Source organism: Mesoplodon mirus (genome assembly GCF_964341445.2).
Source record: "Mesoplodon mirus genome assembly, chromosome: 17".
NCBI lineage: Eukaryota > Metazoa > Chordata > Mammalia > Artiodactyla > Ziphiidae > Mesoplodon > Mesoplodon mirus.
In genome coordinates this window covers 69,698,327-69,721,300 of record NC_138993.1, presented here as the reverse complement: position 1 = coordinate 69,721,300, position 22,974 = coordinate 69,698,327, and the positions used below count along the sequence as shown (strand labels likewise).

General features: G+C 40.4%; 1 protein-coding gene across 2 annotated transcripts in view; it reads left to right on the top strand.

Moving 5' to 3' along the window:
• FGF14 (fibroblast growth factor 14) overlaps positions 1-22,974 on the top strand; it is a gene marked incomplete at its 5' end in the record, with an annotated part of 593,007 nt that overhangs the window by 203,504 nt on the left and 366,529 nt on the right. The window lies entirely within an intron of this gene.

Sequence of the window (22,974 nt, the reverse complement as noted above, 5' to 3'; positions counted from 1 at the left end):
TCTCTTCCCACTGTCTCATGGCCTTTCTGAAAAAAATTAATAAAATTATTTTTCCACCGAACATTTTCTTATCTTTTCAAGGACATAAGACCTCAGAACTATGAAAGAAAACAGAGGAGAACTGTTTCCTTTTATCCTTTGTTTTCTTATGATGGTAATTATTACCTTTATGTCCTTTCTGAGCTTAAAGATAATGCATGTGGTCTTAGAAAATTTGGAAAAATATGAAGAATCAGGAAATGTGTGTTCATAATTCCAGCAATAGTAATCTCCTGGTGTCTTTTTCTCAAGAAATTTTTAGCTTGTGTGAGAACATATGCTTTCTTTACTTGACATTTTTAATGTTATTAAATTTCCCCATGTTATTGAAAAACCTTCATTTTTAATGGCTACAGAGTATTCCACCATATGGCTATATTCTGGCTTTTTAAAAAATCCTGTTAATATTGAACACTTGGGGGGTTTCCAGTTTCTCCCTGGGTTACTGAACTTCTGTACATCACATTTTGTGGGCATTTTGGTGTATCTCCTTATAACTAATTACCTTATGATAGTTTCTAAAAAGGATTAATAAGTCAAAAGATATGCACATTCTAAGTTATTTTTATAAATATCACCAAATTAATTTTCAAACTCTCATCCCAATTTACGCTTCCTTCAGTGATGTCTGACTGTGTCTATTCACTGTGCCCTCAACTGCATTGATAGTCTCCTTTTAATTCTCTGTTCCTTTGATAAGCAAACATTGCATCCCATTGATTTAATCTGTGCTGTTAACAAATGATGGGCCATTTGTTTTGCTCATGTTTACTGGCCATTTATCTTCTTGTTTTGAAAACTGTCTAAATCACCTTCTTATCTCACTTATCAATTATCACCACTCTACCTCAGAAAAATAGAATCATTTCAATCTTAGAGATTTAGAGCCGGAATGAGCACGGTCCCATACCCGTGAGTCTAGATAGATGAAGGATCTCGACGACAAGCTTTGGATAATTAGTGACATGCGCCTCTGTGCCTGCTGCCTGTCTTTATCACCCCCTCACCCTTCCTTTTACTTTTTCTCTCCTTTTCTTCCATGCATCTTTCCTCACCATTTTGTTCTCCCCTCGATTTAAAACTGTTGACATCCTTGTAGTAAACTGAGATTAGTAAGCTTCGTGTGCATCTCTGGAAATAAGAGTCAGTACTTTGCCTCTGTTCCAGGTTGTCTCATGTGTCACGCTGTCCTTCCCTTACATGTTTCCACCATCCTAGGACAGTTCCACTACGCGTACCTACAAGGTGCCTATGCATATAGCACTGGCTCCTTTGCAGAGCTGCCTTTGGACAGAAACTTCACTGATGAACAAGAGTCCTACAGAACCATGCAAAGAAGGCTAAGCATTTGTGTGCTTTCTCAATTCGCCCTCCCAGCAGCCCCACAGAGGGCAGCTGTGCTCCTTTTTTTAGATCTGAGCTCTTGAAAACTGTGGGCCACCTATGTTAGACTGTTTTCCCACCATCGCATAGCTAGTGAGGAGAGTAGATCTGAACCTAAGTCTGACTGATCCTGACGGCCATGTGCGGCTTCTCTGCTGTGTTTCTCCGTCTCTCTGGCAGTGAGGGAGGACTTCTCTGCTTGTGCCTGCTCTCTGCTCAAGAGGTACACAAACCGCCTCGCGTGGGGTGGGATTGAGTGGGGTGGGCTGCGATGAGCAGGGAGGAAAGAAAATGCCAGAGACCCCTTCTGTTCTGACCGCAAATGACTGAGTTCACTGAGGAGAAGGGTCAAGTCTGGGTCTTCTGTTCCCAGCCCGTGGTAGATACCAAAGAGCCACTAGTGATTACCGAATGAGAGATGCTTTTCTCTAAGCTACCATCTTCTTGCAAATAAAAGCAGGGTTAACTAGTCCGTAGAGCGGGGACAAGCTGGTAATGCTTACCCCCTTCCTTCGTGACTCAGCCTGTCTTCGGCAATCTGTTTATGCCTCTTAACCTCCAGTTCTTCCAAACGAGACTACCAAGTTCCAAGCGCTGTGATTAAGATTGAATAAGTTTTGAACTCTTTGAATAGATGATTAATAAGGAAGAACAGTGTTTTATTTAACTTTACTGGTGATCTAATGTGGAATTTCTGAATTCTGAAAAAACCCATAGAGGAATGAATTCCGAACATATTATAGGTGAATGTCGTCTTTCAACTAGGAACACACTTATTCCCAGTCTTGGACATTCCCGTCAAACACGTGACTTGTATTTAATGCTAGCATAGTGCCAGTGCTACCAGCCACCTGCTGGTAGGAATAGTGTGTTACCCATCTCTCTGGGATAATGGGCTTGCATATGTTTCTGGAAATTGAAGTCAGAACTTGCCTTTGTTCAAGGTTGTCTAATATTTCCTTCTGATTCTTGACTCATATGTTTGCTGTCCCAACTGCACTTTTGGTGTCACATCACAAACTGCCCAAATGAATTTTTAAAATGAATAAATATAGTAAGAGTGGGTATGTTTCTTTTAATTCCTTTTGAGAGCTACAATTATACAACTCTTTACAATAAATCTGCTTCTCTAATCTGAACCTCAATAAACTACTCGACAAGAAATATTGAGAAATGAAAGATCCACACTTTACGTACAGACCTTTCTTGACTTACAGTGGGATTATGTCCTGACCAGCCCATCCTAAGTCGAAAAGATTCTAAGTCAAAAATGCATCTAATGCATGTAACCTAATGAACATTATAGCTGAGCCTCGCTTACCTTAGACACGCTCAGAACACTTACATCAGCCTATAGTTGGACAAATTGTCTAACTTAAAGCCTATTTTATAATAAATGTGTTGAGTATTCCATGCAATTTATTGATCAGTTTACTGAAAGTGAAAAATAGAATGGCTGTCAGGGTACAGAATGGCTGTAAGTGTACTGGTTGTTGACCCTCGTGATCACGTGCCTCTCTGCCTCTGGCCAGCATCACGACGATCTTACTGTGTATTGCTAGCCCAGGAGAAGATCAAAATTCAAAATTCGAAGTAGTTTCTACTGAATGCATATCACTTTCACAAGTCAAAAAATTGCAAGTCAAACCATCAGGACCATCTGTATTTTCCTTTTGACAAACCTGAAACTTGCTAGACTCAAAACTAGGGGTCAGCAAACTTTGTAAAGTGCCAGATAGAGAACATTTTAGGCTTCGTGAGCCAAGATAAAAAAATCGAAGACATTATGTAGGTATAAGAGAAAAAACAAATTTCCACAAAATTTGGTGAAATTCATATAACAATAACAATGATAGTTGAGTACAATTTTTTTATAGGTCTATTATATTACTTTTCTACTGTAACCATAACAAATTGTCACAAACGTGGTGGCTTAAGCAATACAAATTTATTATCTTACTATTCTGAGGTCAGAAGTCCAACACAGATCTCACTGGGCTAAAACCAAGGTGTTCCTTCTAGAGGCTCCAGTGAAGAATCTGCATCCTTGCCTTTTCCAGCATCTAGAGGTTGCCTGTGTTCCTTAGGTCATGCCTGGCTTCCTCTGTCTTCAAGGCCAGCAGCATAGCTTCTTTGTAACCCTGCTTCTGTCCTCACATTTCCTTCCCTTACCACAACCTGAAAGGTTCTCCACTTTTAAGGATCCATGTGTTTACATCAGGCCCATTTGGCTAATCCAGGATGACCTTCCCATCTCGCTGTCCACGAGTTAGTTTCCCAGAGCTGCGGTAACTAAGTACCACAAAGTGGGTGGCTTAAAACAATCAAAATTTATTCTCTCACAGTTCTAGAGGCTAAAAGTCCCAAATCAATGTGTCAGCAGGGCCATGCTCCCCCTGAGCGTCTAGGTAGAACCCTCCCTTTCCTCCTCCTGGCTTCTGGTGGTAGCCATCAATCCTTGGAGCTCCTTGGCTTGTAACTGCATCCCTCCAAGGCTCTCTCATCACATGGCCTTCTCCCCTCCTGTGTCTCTGTCTCTTCGGTCTTCTTATAAGGACATCACTTATATTGGATTAGGGCCCACCCTAGTGACTTCATCTGAACTTGCTGACATCTGCAAAGACCCTGTTTCTAAATAAGGTCATATTCACAGGTACCGGGATGGGATTTAAGACTTAAGCATATCTTTTTGGAGACATGATTCAAACCATAACAGTCCATAACCTCAATAACATCTACCAAATCCCTTCTACTGAGTAAGGGAACATTTTCACAGGTTCTGGGGATTAGGGTGTGGACATCTTGGGGAACCATTATTCTGTCAACCACACTTACTAATAAGAACATTATTTTTTTGAGATAACGTGGTTTAATTGGGATTCAAAATCAGTGTTCCCTATCATCAAATTGATTGCAAATCTGGAAAAATCCCTCTGAGCTATGAGTCACACCAAAACAGGTAGAGAGTTGGATTTGACCTACAGGCTGCATCTTGCTGACTCTTCCTTTAAACAAAATATTATATAAGTCAAAACCTACTAGAGTGTTACTAAAAATGCCATACAGTGTAATGATAAACATGATTTGAAAAATACGTTAGAAATTATAGTCCTAGTCAGGATGGACTACATCTAAGGGAGTGACCCACATGGTAAAATGGACACTTTTGGGTAGTTTGAACAAAGTTTCCAGATTTAGGACGCTTAATATTTATCACTGATTTATTTCAAAGGAATTCTAGTATCCTACTGCCTGTGTATATTTCTCTAGGCTAATATATATATAACCCAGCAAAGAATTTCCTATTTCATATATTACATGCATTCTTCTTGGGCAGTTACCAGTAAGCAGGATAATATGATCAGGCTTCTAATTTAGGAAAAACACTAATTGGTAAAAGCATATTTCTTTTATGATATGACTCATCTTAAATGATATTGACAAACTTCAATATTTGAGCAGAATTACAGCATGGAAATGATATAAACAATCTTAATGATTAACACGCATACTGTCAACAGAAAAACGTCATCAATTTCAAATAAGTTAGCTTTCAAATAAGGAAATTATACTCGTTGACTTTTAAATGGCTAGCCCATGGTTCTACCTTGGAGGTCAATGTTAAATAACCTTTCTCTCAATAGATTTCCATAGGAAGTCTATAACCTCTTGTCAGAAACATACTTGGTTTTTCTTTGCATTAGTAATAAAATGAGAAGTTAAGGAGGTAACTGGGATGGGAAATGTTAAGTAGGGATGAGGAGTGATCATATTTATAAATCTGATCAAGTTTCGCCAGCAGGTCTATTTTAGAATCCATATTTTATAAAGAAATGCACCAACCATAGAGGTATTTTGAAAGGGGATATAAGATCAATGGTCTGCTTGATCCCATTCATAAGGCTTTCTTGAGGGAGGAATTATATTGTTCACAATTTTAGTTATATATTTGGACTCTTAAGTTTATTACTAAGTTTCACCCTTGGGAGTTATCATAGAAGAGTGATAAATAACATGGTCTTTGGAGTCAGACTTCATGAGTTTAAATTTCACATGTACTCTGTCCTTGCAGGTCACTTAACCTCTTTAAGCCTTGATTTACTTCTCTGTGAAATGGGTATAAAGACAATCTCTAAGTATAACATGTTCAGGAGAGTGTCTGGAGAGTAATAAACATTATATAAGTGCTAATTGTTTGTTTATTATTATTATTAATAGCAGTAGTTTAATAGTAGTACTGTTGATGGTGGTGGTAGTAATAAGATGCCATTTATTAGTGAACATATCTGTTAAGAAATGTGGAAGCCAGGGCTAGTATAAGATTATGTAATCCCCAAACCATTAAGCATACAATTAGGTAGCTTGAGAAACCCTGGCTTATCATGGAAACACTTGAACCAGGACTGAAGGAAGTCTGCCGGTCACACTGTCACCAGGACCAGGAGCATGCTGGGAGGTAGAGGCAGAGATTGGGTATTCTCTGCAGTTCCTGGGATAGCACTGACTCTAGGGGCAACCCGGGTATTTCTCAATCACACCATCTTTCTTTTCCTTTAATTTTTAAAATATGTTATTGAACTATAGTTGATTTACAATGTTATGATAATTTCTTCTATACAGCAAAGTGACTCATTTATACATATATATATTCTTTTTCATATTCTTTTCCATTATGGTTTATCACAGGATGTTGACTCTAGTTCCCTGTGCTGTACAGTAGGACCTTGCTGTTTATCCATCTTGTATATACTAGTTGCATCTGCTCATGCCAAACTCCCAATCCCTCCCTCCCCCATCCCTCTCCCTCTTGGCAAGCACAAGTCTGTCTCTATGCCTGTGAGTCTGTTTCTGTTTCGTAGACATGTTCATTTGTGTCACGTTTTAGATTCCACATGTAAGTGATATCATATGGTATTTGTCTTTCTCCTTCTGACTTACTTGCTTAGTATGATAGTCTCTAGGTCCAAACACGTTGCTGCAAATGGCATTATTTCATTCTTTTTTATGGCTGAGTAATATTCCATTGCATATATGTATTATACCACATCTTCTTTATCCATTTATCTCAGTGGACATTTAGGTTGTTTCCATGTCTTGGCTATTGTAAATAGTGCTGCTGTGAACACAGTCATGCATTTATCTTTTTGAATTATAGTTTTGTCTGGATATATGCCCAGGAGTGGGATTGCTGGATCATACAGCAACTGTATTTTTAGTTTTTTGAGGAACCACCATTCTGTTTTCCATATGTGGCTGCAATGGTACCCTATTTCTTTATCACTTGCTGTAGGAAGCCCAAGGGAGAGTGGGGACCTCATGTCACAAACCCACTTCTGTGCTATTTGATCTGTGGTTACACTGTTGCCATTGGCTGTGTTACCAAAGTCCATTCTGCAGGCTGTATCTGGGATTTCTTTTAGCCTTCACTCCTTTTTCTTTTTCTTTTTTTATGTCCTTCCCTAAGATGGCTCCTTCAGTATTTCTTCCTCCTCACTGCTTACTGTTCCCACAATATCAAGTCCCCAAGGGATACATAGCTCCCTGATTACAAACAGGGAATCAGATAAAATCTTTGCATTTGGGTTTAAATTATAATGGTAAATGCAATTGTAAAATTAAAGTTAAAATAACGAATGGGTGAGTATTAAGTAGTTATATTGGAAAGCTGGGGTAGCTTGAGTGAAACTGGTGTCTTACATCACCAAAGTCGGTTTTTAGTGGCCATGGGGGCAATGGTTTACACAACGGGAGGATTATGATTCTGTTTACAGAGTTTTGGTCTTCCAGCCTTCTGAGACATAGTAGTGTTTCCGTAATTCCCATTGGTAGTTGCTTTCCTTTCTGCAATTTCACTTTACTCTCGTCAAGCTCCTGAAGCAGAGCAAGGCGCTGGGCTTTGGGCATTCTCAAAGTCAAGACTCTGGGCTAGGTAAGTGGATGGATCAGTCAAGATATCAGTGAAGCCAAGGAAGCTGATCAAGGAGGCTTTGGCCCTATATTTATGCTGGAGACGAGGGTGTGATGCTGGGGGATTGCTGGCTTAGGCCATCCACATGAGTTGTGATGTCCGCTGTGATCAGGGGAAGCCTGGGGAATGAGCTGAGAGAGACACATGCTGTGTGTTGGAAGTGATGGACCAGCATCAGGGCTTGTGTTATTTCCATATATGCTTCTTAGGATATGATTAAATCTTGTCTATTTTCTTTAGCAACAGATTTAAAGGAGTATAGTGATATCAACTTTTATGTAGAAATTGTGAAATGATGGGAGCTTTTTTTTTCCTGAGATGGGAGTTTTTTTCTTTATTATTTCTTCTGTGTCACACCAGCCTTGAATAGCTCTTGGTAATAGACTCCCCCTTCAGTGAATGCAGGATTTCAATGAGCCATAAGGTCCCTAAGAAAAAGCTCAAGCAGACTGCAAGGGGTTGGCTTTTTTTTTTTTTTTTTTTCTGTGAAGAACTCGCTGACAGAACAGTTTAGAATAGATTTGGTGCACAGACATTGGCAGATGCCAAATCAGAAAGAGGCAATACAGAAAAGGAATGGTGTGTCTGAAAAATGGTGGTCACTGTCGCACATATTAATTGAAAAAGCTAGTGATTTTCCTTGAGAAAAAAAAAAAGATCACCGCATTATTCTTCCTGTAAAATGAGGAGCCTGCAATCTAGACACTGACCGCCACACCAGGAACCAGTAGAAAGGACGCTAGGACTGAAACCACTGACAGCGTTTGAATTTAGCTTGGTTGCTGTCAGACGTGGCATGGCTTCCTGAGGGATCCACTACCTGGACTCAAGGTCAGGCTGTCTTCTCTACCCTATGAACTGAATGAGAAAAATATCTATTTTCTAGAAAATTTGAATCTTTCAGGTTTGTTTATTATTGAATTCTAAGCTCCATAAAGACATATTTCCCACTGGACGAGTCCCTGGGGAAGAATCAGCAGGTATGTTTTGGATTTGAGCTACGTAGATCCCAGGGCTTGTGCACACTTCACCATGTGGGCATTAATCCATCAACTTCATCATTTTTCCATTGCTGTTCTTATGAAACAGTGAATGCTTTGCTCACAGATGACCTTTCTTTTTTTAAGACTGACAAAGCAACAGCACCTGGAAAGCACTGAAAATGAGGGGAGAATTAATACAGTATAGAGTTTGCAACTATTTAAAAATATTCATGTACACAGTGCTTCAAATAACATATGTTTTTATTCCCAGTTTTTGCTTATGTTTGAGCCACTGGATGCTTTGGATTAAGTAGATCCAAATAGATAAAGTATTATCCAATGCTGGGATACAGCTGATGTGCCCCCGTTTGACCATCCTGCTGCTTCACAGCCAGCAGATCTGGCTGCTTTCCATGTCTACCTGTTGTTAAACAGTGAGTATCACTCATGCTTGGTAACTGACTAACAAAGGCTAAAACATTTTCCTGATGATGCTTACAGGTTACATGCTAGGTTATCCAAGTGTGCCCTTGGGTTTCAGAGCCTCGCTATTTTGCCCCAGATTAGCAGGATGACCTCCAGTTCCAGGCAAAAAGTCTAAGTGTGTTGAAGGAGAAAATGTCCCTCTTGTGTGAACAAAAAGGGCCTTTCAGTTGTGGGCTGAACACAGGGGAGAGAGCTGTGCAGAGAAGCTGAGCTGGCTGGGCAGCAGCCACAGGGTGCCCTTAAGACAGGAGGTGATTCAAGGAGAGAGTGTCCAAGGACAGAGCAAAGGCATATTAGGAGGTTTGGGGACATATTTCCAGAATGACTGACCAGAGTTCTCCAGCCAATTCAGATTCAGGCAAGGGGAGTGTATGTGTACGTCACCATGTAACTGGACTAGATTCTAAGCTACTCTCAATCCTCCCTCCTTTCTTCATCAAAACACCCCAATTCTATCTCTTAAACCCTGCCTTTTCTTTTTTTTTTTTTTTTTTTTTTTTTTTTTTTTTGCGGTATGCGGGCCTCTCACTGTTGTGGCCTCTCCCGTTGCGGAGCACAGGCTCCGGATGCGCAGGCCCAGCGGCCATGGCTCACGGGCCCAGCCGCTCCGCGGCATATGGGATCCTCCCAGACCGGGGCACGAACCCGTATCCCCTGCATCGGCAGGCGGACTCTCAACCACTGCGCCACCAGGGAGGCCCAAACCCTGCCTTTTCTTGTGCCTGCCCCCTTCTGCCCAGCAACGCTTCTAAGGGTTCGTAATCATGGGTACCCTAAAAAAACAGTACTGAGGGTCAATCATTCCAAGGTAGACTGGGGAGAGACTGGGTTATCTGAGTAGAACAGATTTGTTTTCAACCATTGGAAAGAATTGATTTAATATTGAATATTTACATTTTTTCTTCCTCAAATTTAAAAAAGATTTCTTATTGGAGTATAGTTGCTTTACAGTGTTGTGTTAGTTTCTGCTGTTCAGCAAAGTGAATCAGTTACACATATACATATGTCCCATCTTTTTTGGATTTCCTTCCCATTTAGGTCACCACAAAGTGTTGAGTAGAGTTCCCTGTGTTTTACAGTAGGTTCTCATTAGTTATCTATTTTATACATAGTAGTGTACATATGTCAATCCCAATCTCCCAATTCATCTCACCCCCACTTCCCCCCTTGATATCCATAAGTTTGTTCTCTACATCTGTGTCTCTATTTCTGCTTTGCAAGTAAGTTCATCTGTACCATTTTCCTAGATTCCACATATAAGTGATATTATACGATATTTGTTTTTCTCTTTCTGACTTACTTCACTCTGTACAACAGTCTATGGGTCCATCCACATCTCTGCAAATGGCACTATTTCATTCCTTTTTATGACTGAGTAATATTCCATTGTATATATGTACCACATCTTCTTGATCCATTCCTCTGTTGATGGAAATTTAGGTTGCTTCCATGTCCTGGCTATTGTAAATAGTGCTGCAATGAACATTGGGGTGCATGTATCTTTTTGAATTGTGGTTTTCTCCAGGTATATGCCCAGGAGTGGGATTGCTGGGTCATATGGTAGTTCTATTTTTAGTTGTTTGAGGAACCTCCATGCTGTTCTCCATAGTGGCTGTATCAATTTACATCCCCACCAACAGTGCAAGAGGGTTCCCTTTTCTCCACACCCTCTCCAGCATTTATTGTTTGTAGACATTTGGATGCTGGGCATTCTGACTGGTGTGAGGTGATACCTCATTGTAGTTTTGATTTACATTTCTCTAATAATTAGTGAAGTTGAGCATCTTTTCATGTGTTTGCTGCCCATCTGTATATCTTCTTTGGGGAAATGTCTATTTAGGTCTTCTGCCCATTTTTTCGTTGGGTTGTTCGTTTTTTTGATATTGAGCTGCATGAACTGTTTCCTGAAATTTGATATAGGTATTTTATTATTATGTCTTAGAAACATGTAAGTTTAAGTTTAAAAAGTAAATAGACAGTTAATACTTTTTTGCAAAATTTATTTTGAAATCTCTTTAAAATTATATAGTGCAGTGAAAAAACAGAAAACTGAAAGATTTTGTGTTTTCATTTACTGAAGAATTGTTGGAAGGTGGGCAATGTCCAGTCATCAACATATGGGGGTATCTTGTAGTGTTTCTTAAGCGAATAGCAACCCTTATCAAAAACTGTCATTAAAAATGTTTTACTGACTGTCAACATAAATCTTTTCCAATATGAATATCTTTTATTCAACAGCACATATAATTATTTTGAGCATAAACAAAGGAACTTTCTTTTGAAAAATTATTGTTGCTTGCAATGATTTTATTCATTTTTGTACAAATAATTAAATATTTTCCAGCAAGATTAAAATGAGAAATGAGAGACATTAAGGCTTGCTGTTTTTATTTTCTTATGTTTATTCATTTGCTAAAAATGAAGGTTAGACTTTTAGTCTCTTCCTGGAAAGATTTTCTAAAGGAAAACTTAATTCGAAGGAAGAAACTTCCTTTTATACCTAGATGAAGGGTCTGTTGTTAGAAGCTCCCTTATCATTTGTCATTTCTGATGAACTTAAGTGCTTCAGTGTCTGGATTTCTTGAAGACACTGTCAGCAAGTATCTTTCTGAACGCTTCACTGTACAATCATTCATTCATCAACTCAGTCACTGTTCCGTTGCTGTTCTCGGGAGTAGTGAGTGTCTTGCTCACGGCTGATTCTTCCTTTTTAAAGACTGACATAGGGACAGCACAGGTAGACACTGGTCTGAAAATGAAGGGGTCAATTAATGCATTACATCTTTCTGCAGGTATTATTTAAAGTGTCCATGTCCACGTTGCCTCAAATATTTATTTATATCCTGAGTTTATGCTTATTTTTGAACTACAGGATGCTTTAAATTGCTATCATTCTATGGTTTCATTTTCATTAAAATAACTTTAACAAAACCAATCACATTTAAAATTCTTGTTTGCATTTTTTTAAAACTTCCATTGTTAATGATTTTAAAACAATGCTTTTGTTTTTTTGTTATTCACTGTGCTTTGTGAGTTATTCACACAAAGACTTCTGCAAGATAAGTGGTTAAAAAATGTAGATGCAAAGAATCCGGAAGTTACAGCAAACCACATATTATAAGATGCAGGTATGGATTAGCTCTGAGGAAGACAGAAGCAACACAGTCCACACTTTCTGCTATTGCAGAGGCTTACCTTTGGTTTGTACAGTCTGGAAGACTATAAGCCCCGGGTAGCTAAATTTCACTGAAGGGTTTTTGTTTTGTTTTTAAAAATAATTGCTGAGGAACATCTTGGCCGACCTATAGTTTCATGATAACAGAAGATTCCCCGTGTTCTTGGTCACTGTAACTCTTTCACTGAACTTCAGTGCTGAACTGATTGTAAGATAAATGCTTTTGTGATGGGAGATGTGTTTAGAAATATCACACTGTGCTGAGCCTGCTGCATTTGTCTGTAAGTGGCTTTCTGTCTCTGCTAAACCAGGACAGCTGTCTGCTTGGGTGCAGGACAGAAGTAGTAGCATTGCTGCAAAAGGATGGGGAGCAGGGAGAGGGGGAGGACAGCAACGGGGAGAAGAAGAAAGCAAGAAAAAGGGGAGCTGATGTTTCCTACATAGGGTTTTTGTGTCGTCGTCAACATAATGGGCATGAAAGCCATCATTTATCAGAAAAGAAAATTACGATCTTAATACCCCTACTTTCTCCTTTACGAGCTGACAGCATCGTAGCGTTTTACTGACTGCTCAGTGATGGAGGAGGATAAGCCAGAGAAGGGATGGAGAGCCCTTGCCGCCTGCTTCCAGCCCCGGCTCTCTTATAGGATGAATGGGGACAAGGACTCCCCGCCCACCCATAACATTGCGTCAGCCACACACCCACAGGGGCATTTATGCTTTATAGCCTAGAACTAGTTAGTTCTGAGTTAGTTGATGGCTGTTCAACTTGGCAGCCACTAACTACACGTGGCTATATACATTTAAATTTAAATTAGTTTTAAACATTCAGTTCCTCAGTCTCCCTTGCCACACTTCAAGTGCCCCATGGCCACTTGTGGCCGGTGGTTACCGTGTTGGATGGCGTGGCTCTAGAACATCTCCATCATCACCGAGAGTTCTACTAGACGGTGACACTCTTCCCATGGGGAAGCAGATTTCCTGAAAGAACTTCCCCCTATGGACTGGGAGAAAGGTTACCTTACCCAGTTAGATTACTTTTGATTGGGGCTTTTTTTTTTTTTTTTTTTTTTTTTTTTTTTTTTTGTGGTACGCGGGCCTCTCACTGTTGTGGCCTCTCCCGTTGTGGAGCACAGGCTCTGGACGCGCAGGCTCAGCGACCATGGCTCACGGGCCCAGCCACTTCGCGGCATGTGGGATCTTCCCGGACCGGGGCACGAACCCGTGTCCCCTGCGTCGGCAGGCGGACTCTCAACCACTGCGCCACCAGGGAAGCCCTGATTGGGGCTTTTTAAGCAGCATTAGATCAGTTAATAGGAAACAAAAAGACTATTATTTTTTATTTGCACATCTTTGAGCAGCAGTGTGAATTTGCAGATTTGGTCCTATAACTCTAAAGAGTTGAATTATTTCTTTTCTCAGCAGTGGGGCTTTTGTTGGTACTTTTGCTATCTGGAATGTCTTATGGGCTGGTGCTTAGCGATGACTGGCTCTCCCTTTGTAACTTCCCATCTGGGGCTTATGATTTCCATTGCACTTGGTACAACACGTAAGAGACACGTAAAATTTGGTCTGATCATCTGGTCCCAGTCCTGTCCTCAGGGGCCTGAGTGAAACTGGCTGCTAACTCAAGGACAGGGAGGCTGGGAGGGGTGACCAGGTGTTGGGTGGGAGGGGTGAGTGGGAGGCTGGAAACAGGGGAGGAAGTGAGAGCTCTGGGACTGAGGGTATTAGGAAAATGTGTGGAAGCAAAACCGAGGGCAAAACAGCTCTCAAGAGAGGATGTGGAAGAGCCCAGCCTATGAATGAGAGCAGGCTCCTTGGCTTAAAGGCATAGACCCTTCAGCATAATCAAGTTGTCTAAAGATGATGTACCTTTCTTAAGTCCAAAGATAGGACTTGGGATGAATGACAGAGCAGAACTCTCAGTCTCTCAGAGAAGAAGAGGGTAAACTGTGAGTATGTATTTTTTCTTCCCTCTCTCTGTGTTGTTCCGGATACAGTGGAGCATCGAACTCTCTTTAATTCTCCATCTGACTTTCCCGACTGTATCCAAGCGCCTTAAGCTCAGGGATCAGCAGCAGCTCTCACTGCCCGGGACCTTCCTTGGCACAGAGTGCGTTTGCCGACAAAGAGTTCAGGAAGGGAATAGACATTTGTCCAGGGCTTACTGTGTCCTGGGAGTCTCCTGTTTCCTTTCCGAGGCTCTCTGCAGTGTATTCACTGGGTGTGGCTGGTCTCCTTTGCTCATCTAGAAAGCCCCCCTATGCCGCCCAGCTGTGAATAGCAAGGGCCAGCCTTCAGCATGTATGTGATCTTGTTGGTGCCCTCAGCCTTGGTCAGGGTAAACTGAGGACAGTGGGCCCAAGGGAAAAAGAGCTTAAGATTTCCATCCCCTCTTCTCTGGATTCTTTTTTTAAAAATTGCTAGACTGGGCTCCCGTGGTGGTGCAGTGGTTGAGAGTCCGCCTGCCGATGCAGGGGACACGGGTTCGTGCTCCGGTCCGGGAAGATCCCACATGCTGCGGAGCGGCTGTGCCCGTGAGCCATGGCCGCTGAGCCTGCGTGTCCGGAGCCTGTGCTCCGCAACGGGAGAGGCCACAACAGTGAGAGGCCCGCTTATGGCAAAAAAAAAAAAAAAAAAAATTGCTAGACTGACTCTCCCTCTGGAGAACATTGTTGCAGTCTGAGAAAAACAAACAAAATGTGATAAGATCCTGCCTAAATCAATTTTAACGCAGATTTTCCCCAGCAATAAAATACTAATTTATTTTAAAGAAACAGCATTTGTGCCTGTGGTTTATAAGGAGGTCAGAATAAGAAATCCAGCTCTTATTGAGCTATGTGCATTGGATTCATACAGGCTTTCTTAAAGTATTCTTCAGTTTCTACAGACAGTTTCACCACCTTAAGCAAGGACAGCTCCGAAACTCACTATTTCGACTCCATAGCCTGTCCTGATGCAGCCCCAAGAAAAGAATTAACTGCATCAATACCATATTTCCCCCACACTGTGGAGGTCTTATCAAACATGTGCTCATTGCTTCTAAAAATAATAAAATGAAAGCAGTTTGTGGCTCCCTTTCACGCAGTTTTCCTTTTTTTCCCCCTCTTCTTTCTTTCGTTCTTTCTTTTATTTTGGCACGATAAAGAAGGCAGCTGCTTTTTTCCATGCAAGCAAATACGTCTCATTTTCCTTTTTCTTTTGCACTCATCTGGCCTATCTTAGTTCAGCATAGGATGATAGTTTATTATTCAGGCTGAATCTCAGTTACGAGTGTTTCTGCAGCCAGATTAGACACTCAGATTTTCAGAACACATTTTGCACAAGTTCCTCTGGGCACAGAGGCCTTCTTCTGCAGCCCAGTTCTCCTAGGAGAGAACAACATAGATTATTAGAGCCGAAGCCTCTAATTCAACATTTAAAGGAATGGGTTACACAAAAGGAAAAATAGTATGCGGTGGAAAATTGGGTCACATAAAAAAAAAGAAAAAAACCTTATCTCTGCTCACAGCGTATCCAAATTGTGTCAGAATTAGTAGTGATGTCAACGTTAAGGACACATGAATGTCAGCTCCCTGAGAATCATGATTGAGGGAGAAGACGACCAGCATAATATTCATTGTAAGTGCTGATAGCTGAGTTAGAGGTCAGTATTACTTTTATTATAAATTACCAGGTCCTGTGTACTTGAAAATGTGGCTTATATCATTAAAATCAGACCACTCATAGAATAAGGGACAATAATTTTCCTTTTAACTATGATATAGAGAAGACCCTTAGAATTTGAGAAATTGAAATTTGACTCCTGTGCATTTTGAGTGTGACCTCAAAATTTCATGATATATGGTAACTTGGATCTTTGTTGAGACCTAAATTTGAATCTTGAGTCCTCCCAGCCTGGTGCAGAGGAACAAGCCTCTTAGCCTTAAATGACTGTCATGCATCATCCTCTCAATTGTGCTTTACTGGTTTGCTACACTAGTTTCCTTGAGCCTCCCCAGTACTTAAAAGCCATATTTTCTTTTCAGGGGAAAAAAAGCAAGCTTCAAGTAGGCAGCGTACTCTTGGGTACCAGAGATGGAAGCCACACTCAGAAATTGAGGGCATTTTTGATTGTGGGTGTTCATCAAAGTTCCCAGGAGACAGCTATTGTAAATATGAATGTCTGCACACTTTCCTAAGACCTGTGCATGTAGCAGTGAGGTGGGGAGAAGGGGCCACACAGGGGAAGTGTTAGGTTCAAGCCCCCCTTTTTAAGTCTGATTGTAAGAGGCATGTGCTATCCTTGTGTGCCGTTTTGTTTCCTCCTGAGTGCCGAAGTGAGAGGCGCAGACCTTCAACTTTAGAAAAGTACAGAGATTCACTGGTTCACTGACTTATTCACTCACTTAACAACTGATTCCTTGAGCAAGTGCCTGCTGTATGCAGACCCTGTGCTAGGCGCTAAGAACGCAGTGGTGAGCAAATAGCTCTCCAGGAGGGGTGCTTACAGTTCACTGGGGAGAGAGTTGTTAATTAAATAGGTGCAGACTGTAGAATTTCACAGTTATGAGAAGCTTGAAAGGTGATCCCGGGGAGCTATGAACGACATGGTGACAGACCAGTTGACACGGTGTTGGGATTGGACACTGATATTGAAGAATGAGTGCAATTTAATGAGACATTGGGGGTTTGAAATCTTTGCCCTGTGGATCCATTATCTGAAGAATTACAATATATGACCTTTTATTCTCTTACAAATTGATTCCTCCTTAAATATGTTCAGTATCTTCCAAACCATATTTTGAAAACACAAAAACAAAAAAAAATCTGGCACTTCAGTTTCTAATATTTTAATGAGGATTCTCTAACAGATTTTTCAAAGTTCGTGGCTTTTTGGAACTAAAGTCTCACATGTATATAGTTGTTAAATCAATGGGTTCAATGTATCACTTATTTTTCAGGCTTCCTATTTACTTACTCTTCAGGTAGAGAAATAGGAAAAAGATTAATCCAGGTATATGATTCACACAGACACATGGAAATTAGAACGTCCAGACCCAGTGTTTTTTGTTTTGTTTTGTTTTAGTTTAGTTTAAAAGGTAAACTATGAAAGGTTTTGCTTGGATTTTCAGTAGCAGTAGATTTAAAGAAAAAAGTCTGAATATGCATGCCAAAAAATCCAGTCATGGGTGGCTTCTTTCCAGTGGATGTGAGCAAATCGTATGTTTTAATTAAAGGAAAAGGCTGGTCTGGGACTTGGTACCATAGTATTTCAGTAGGTACAGCCTGAAGCGTCCATTCATTTGTCCTGTCTTTGTCAGCCTCTTGGGGCCCAGCTTCTGTGACGTGTCCTTTGGAAGGCCGCCTCCGCACAGCTGATTTTGCATATTCACAGTAGTTATGTTCTGACTAGGTACCTCCAGCACTGAGTTAGGGAATCCTTCACCACTGTGTCTATTTTCATCAACTGATCAATACATAACCTTGCTTTCTGTGTGTTTCCATTTAAAGACACCTTATTTAATATGTATTCATGAATATTGAACTCACAGCCACCAGCCTTAAACTCATGCCTGAGCAGAGCTTATCTAACACGTATTTTCTCCATAATCACATCACAGCCTTCCTGGGCTCAGGAACACCTGACAGCAGTTCAGCACCACACTTCGGGGTGGCGGGGGACATTTAAACACTGAAATCATCAACAAAAAGCACAAGAATGCAGAAAACGTGGCACTAAGCAGACTGTGAAAAGGACACTTGTTTACAGCATCAGCTGAAACCCAGCTTAGCCTCAGCTGGGGGTGAGCACAGCCATCAGTGTCTCAAAGTCTTCTCCACTCTGCACACGGCTGTGAATGACTGTGAAGCCAATATTCATTCTGGGGGTTCCAATACATTTTTAAATACATGTTAGTGAGTGGGTAAATTTGCAAATACAGACTCTGCAAATGATGAGAGTCCACTGTATTCCTTTTTTTCCCCCATTTTTACCATCATCATTCTGATGTAGGTCGTGGTCAGCAAATTCTGGATTGCTGCAGACCCCTCATTACTGTCCCCTGCCTTGTCTTTCATTTATTCTTCCCTCTTGCTGCCACTAGATTAACCTTTTCAATTTCTTTGTTGCTGTTACCACCTTTCTCAAATTTTAAACTTTTCAAATGAAATAAAGTCTTGTCCTGGCGTTCAAGGACTCTCTGGTTTTACATATTCTTTTCATTTTATATCCCACTTCTCCTAGACCAGCATTGTCCAATATAACTTTCTTCAATGATGAAAATGTTCTATACCTGCCCTGAATCAGCACCTGAGACTGCTGAGCACTCAAACCATGACTAATGTGGCTGAGGAACTGCTCAATTATTATGGCTGGTGACACTCAGGCTCAGCACAGACACCAACTGCTTATTAAGAGTGGGCTGCTTGCTGTGTCCCAAAGGTGATTTGCAGATTTCCTCTTTCTTGCCTTTGCCTGTATAACTTCTCCCTCTCCCTGTTACCTAACCTGGTCTTTATTTCCTACCCTCTTCATTTTTCCCTTTTCACATTCCACCTTGAGGGGCCACCATCCATGACCACCCTATTCAGGCAGAGGAAGGGATTTCTGTGCTTTCTGAATTCCCAAAGATATTGTTTTGTTTCATGTCATCTCTTCCTAACATAATTGCAAAGTCCCTATGGGTGAAAACTGGTCCTCATAAACATAGTGTCTAATATTCAAGCAGATGTCCTATTGATAAATCGTCAGCAGTACTTTGTAGCACAAGAAAATAGGATAGATAAAATGTATGCTATTTGGGGATTGTAGAAGTCACGATAGGCTAGGAACAAAAAGACACCCAGATCTCTTTAGCCTACAGAGACAGAGATTTATTTCTTGCTCACACCCTGTACTCCTTGTAACCTGACTGTGGCTCTATCCAGGGTCTCTGCTAATTGATCAGCATCTTAAAACTTCTGCCAGTAAGTGACGTGTGACATTTTCTTGGCCAAAGCAAGTCGCCTGGCTGCTGCTGGGGTCAATGGGGAGGGAATATATGACCCTTCTGCATGGAGGCCATCAGAACAGTTGGCAAAAAGTCATGTAATCTACAGCAGGAATCAGATGTCTAAATTACGCTCTATTTTCCCTCTGTTTTTGGAATGGCTTCACTAACCCATCTCTCTGTGTCTCTCCCTGCTCCAGACTATCCTTTAGGTAGCATCCAGAATGTTTTCCAGGGGTGCAAAGGTCGTTTCATCACCCTGCACAAAAGCCTTTGAAGGCTCCCCCTTTTGTATATGAAAATCCTCAACTCCTCAGCATGGTACTTGTGAATCTTCATAATCCAGCCTCCTCTTGATCATGTTTGCATTATCCATGCTATGGTTTTGTGCCCCTGAATTGCTTGTCTTTGGCCCCAGCCAGATCACCTACTAGAATGCTTGTACCTGATAACCATCCTGCAGAGACCCAGCCCAAAATGACTTCTGAGAATTATTGCCAGCAACCCTGCCAAGAGATTTGTACCCTCACTGGTGCTTCTGTGAGACAGAAACGCTATCTCTGGTTAGATAGCATTGCTTAAACTGAAAGTTTTCATGGGTTTACTAGCCGTCCTCCCACTTGCTCTAAAAGTCCCTTAATCGCAGACTCCTGGAACTGCTTTACTCATGTGTATAAGCTTGGTGCCTAGTACAGTGTCTATCACAGCAGGTGCTTAATTTAAATATCCTTCCTCTATGGGAGACGAATAGCAAAATTCCTTATCGGGTAGAACATGGCATATGACGCAAGATTTTGTACTTGGTGTGTGATATCTCCTTGCTAGAGGGTAATTTATAAAATTAAAGTAGAACGAGTTTAATACCCATAAACCATCCAGGTGCTCTTATTTGTCATCACAGATATAATTTATCTGTGAAAGGTCATTTTGTGGAATTGGGCAAAGAAACATTTAAAAGTATTTACATTAATACTGTGGCTGTGGGTTTGGTACTCGATGAACTTTTTATAAAAAGAAAATCAAATGTTTCGTCTATTGGTGGAAGTTTTATGAATCCATTCATATGAAATATGTGGATGTATGTTCACAGCATAGATATTTATTTAGAGGCATTTTCAAAGCAGATCGATTAGAAATGTTATTAGAAATATTAGATTAGAAATATTATTTATTTTATCCTTACTGTCTTTACCGTTAACCTACATACAAATGAGAGAGACACTGCTAAGCACAGCTACTGACCAGAGGAACATTACCCAGGTTGATAACATCCTCCCGGAAAAGTCTTTAATAAACATACAATAGAGAGAAGCTGGGCAGCCCCTCACACACAAAGCTGGGGCACAAACATAGTTCATATAGGGGCATGTTTTTGACTGTTTTCTACCCACAAGAGAAACCCAGGGAACCATAACTATGGCTTCCCAGGTAATTGAGCGTCTCTATTATTTCCATTTTTCTTTTCTTTTTTAAAAAAATTTATTTATTAATTTTTTATACAGCAGGTTCTTATTAGTTATCTATTTTATACATATTAGTGTATATAATTTCCATTTTTCAATCCAAGTTCACTCTCAGTTAACAAAGTCTCATGTTACATTGGGAGATGCCAGAAACTTTATGGTTTATATTCAGAGATTAGGTCTTCTGTCCAGGAAAACATGCAGTGTTACTAATACTATAAACTTGATCAGCTCTTTTGGTTCAAGCCTTTGTGATACTTTTAATGACACAAAGTGCTCATTTGTAAGACTAGATATTAGTCTCTATCTCCTGGCATTAAAAGAATTGATTTTAATGTAATGTTCGTTTATAATAATTGCCTTGGAAATTTGCTCTCCGGGCTTCATAATGCGAAAGACCAGAATAGCTCATGGCTGCTTTTGCCAAAAATCTGTTTTTCTGAAAGCTTTCTCTTCAATTGCTTTCCAGTAAATGTATTCCTGTGATCCATTCTTATAATTTATCACAAAATGCCTAAAATAGCAGGCTTTGTTCAGCCCCTGATCAAGAGATTCAGCGTTTGCTGAAACTTCAGTTGCCATTTAAAACAGCACTTGTTTGAAAAGTTGAAATGTGCCAGTAACGAGCTTTCACAGAACTCCGAGTTGGGACACCTGCAACTGACTCTAGTCCCTTGGGTTAGTATCTCTTAAAAAACAAGATATAAGATACCTAAAAATGCTTGTAACTAAGATGTCTTACATGTAACAGATACTCATTGTTTCATTTAGCTTTTGCATTTAGATTCTAAGTTCTAGCATCGTATTAATAAATCAAATTACAGAGATATTCTTAAACCACTATACTTCTTTAGGATGAAGGAAAAAGGCAATACAACTGTTTTACTTGACAAGCAGATGAAAATCAGTGCCCGCAGTGAGCAGTAACATTCACTCATTCATTCGTTCTCAAAATATATTTTTTTATTATCTTCCAGGAGCACCATGCTGGGAATACAGTGATTAATTAAAGCCCTCACAGAGCTTAGAGTCTGACTGAGGAGGTTTTTTTTTTTACACTGATCGATTGCTGCAAATGACTTTTATAATGGCTTTAAAGGGACACAATTCACATACCATATAGTTCACTCATTTAAAGTATACAATGCAAAGAGGTTTAGCATATTCATACAGTTGTGCATCCATCACCGTAATCAATTTTCAGAACATTTTCATCACCCCCAAAAGAAACTCTGTATCCATTGGCAGTCATTCCCAATTTCCCTTCAACCTTGACTGAGGAATTCTTAAGTTTCTATCATCCGTATTCTTTTTCGTGGATAATATGATTAATGGAAAGTTGGTTGCATCAAATATGGATATTTACAATGCAAACATTATTAAATAAAAAGAATTCCTGAAAAGCTCCCCTCAATTATTTTCCTTCATTTGCAAAGACAAGAATACATCGACTGTTTAACTGTTTTCCATCCTGAGTAAGATTTGCTCCCTGGAAGGGCGTATTTGCTGCTTTCCTATCTCTTTAGCCAGACGGAGAGCAGGGATACAGTGGTGACAAGAAAGGCACTGTTACATGAGTGGCAATGGAACAGCAGGCTTAATCTTCCCTCGAGTATGGTAGGAATTCCTTGTTTAGAGTGAGGAAAACCTCCCACAAAACATAGATGTGGAGTTCTGATAGCTGCCCTGCCTTTCCTCCTTTCTTCCCTCTTAATTTATTTTTATATATTCTTTTACTCATTAATTCATTCCTTCAAAACTTTTAATGCCTAATAAGTTGTGGGAGACATTTTTGCCTTAGTCACCCATTTGGATTTTATGAGGAATCGTTTTGACTACACTCTCCTTCCTTCATCCTCTTCTTTCTCTTAGGAATACCCTCTGTTGATTTTCCTCTCGTGTTTTTCTCTATGTTGATCTTAACTGTTAGTATCACTTTTAATATCTTCCAAGCAGAAATGCATGCATGGTTTGATGTGGTTTTGAAGACTGTCCAACTGAAGCACTGAAGTTTAGTTTTAAGTGCCTCTGTTGAGTCATAATTCAACACCCTTCAAGCTAGAGCTGAGTGTAGAGGTTGGAAGATGATCTTTACCAGTTGTTCTACCACCTTGCAACCACTTTTTTGGCCACCCCAAGGAGATATGCATTATAATGTTCACACACCCCGAATCATATCCTTGCAGTGTCCAACAGTGAGCATCCTAGATGTCTTCCCTGCCTTTCAGCATCTGGGCTTCTTCTCCAAGCCCTGCCATCCCTCAGATTCTCCCTTCTCCTATTCTAATGGCTTTGGGGTTGTTGATCTTGAGGGGATTGCAGTGTTTCTAATGAAAAGGAATTCTCTCCCTGTCTGTGGGGTATGTTTTCATCTTCCCAAAGCCAGGTGGGAGGAGTTCCAGGAGAAGCCCTCATCAAGTATAGGACGTCTTCCAAAAAGGAGAGATGATATCTCATTCCCTAGTTGGGTATCAGTGAAAGTGGAGATTAGCTCATGCATCTC